The following is a 334-nucleotide window of genomic DNA, read 5'->3' as shown; positions in this document are numbered from 1 at the left end:
TTTGGGGTCTGTTCCCCAGCACTGTGAGCTCTGTTTATTCAACCACTGCATGTGACGCTGCCGGGCCATGTTATTTCAGAGCAGCAGATATGCTTCCCATTGCCAGGCTATTCCAGGAGCACATGTCCATGTGCTTCCACGCTCCACATTGGTAGGACCTCCCTACGCAGAGTAGGTGCAGACTGCACCCCTGAACCTGGGCTGCCTCGTGGCTCCCAGTTACCCTGGGAGCAGGTTTTGGCGGTGCGGGGTGGCCGGCACTGGGGTGGTGTGGCCACTACAGTGGTGGTGTGGATGACACAGTGGTGGTGTGGACGACACAGGAGTGGTGTGG

Source organism: Corapipo altera, unplaced genomic scaffold (assembly GCF_003945725.1).
Source record: "Corapipo altera isolate COAL_440 unplaced genomic scaffold, ASM394572v1 23, whole genome shotgun sequence".
In the NCBI taxonomy this organism is placed as follows: Eukaryota; Metazoa; Chordata; class Aves; order Passeriformes; family Pipridae; genus Corapipo; species Corapipo altera.
Note: the sequence above shows the minus strand (reverse complement) of the source record.